Below are 380 nucleotides of genomic sequence, written 5' to 3'. Positions count from 1 at the left end.
ACGCTGAGCGTTCGGGTCCCCGCTTCCCCAGCGGCGGTTGTTTCACCCCCCGCGAGCGCGGATGATCGGAGGGGCGGTCGGAAGCGAAGCCGAACCAGCCGCCTTCCCACCCTCCGGCGGCTTCCGTACACCAGGCGAAAACCCCAGCCAGACGAAAAGACCTCTCCGGAAAAAACCCCGACTCCGGCTTCGGCCAACCCCACCGACAAAACCCCGCCGGCGCCTTTTGGGACGCTCGCTGGCGAGGAGCCGCCAAACGACCTCGACTTTTTGGGCGAGGGTAGCCGCTTTTGGTCTTTTTCCTCCCGAAAAGCTTCAGGCTTGGGGAAAAGTGGCTGGAAAGCTGCCTGGCGGAAAAGGACCTGGGGGTGCTGGTCGAC

The sequence above is a fragment of the Aptenodytes forsteri genome, unplaced genomic scaffold (genome assembly GCF_000699145.1).
Source record: "Aptenodytes forsteri isolate BGI_AS27 unplaced genomic scaffold, ASM69914v1 Scaffold571, whole genome shotgun sequence".
Classification (NCBI taxonomy): Eukaryota; Metazoa; Chordata; class Aves; order Sphenisciformes; family Spheniscidae; genus Aptenodytes; species Aptenodytes forsteri.
The sequence above is the reverse complement of the archived record's forward strand: the minus strand, read 5'-3'. Positions refer to the sequence as shown.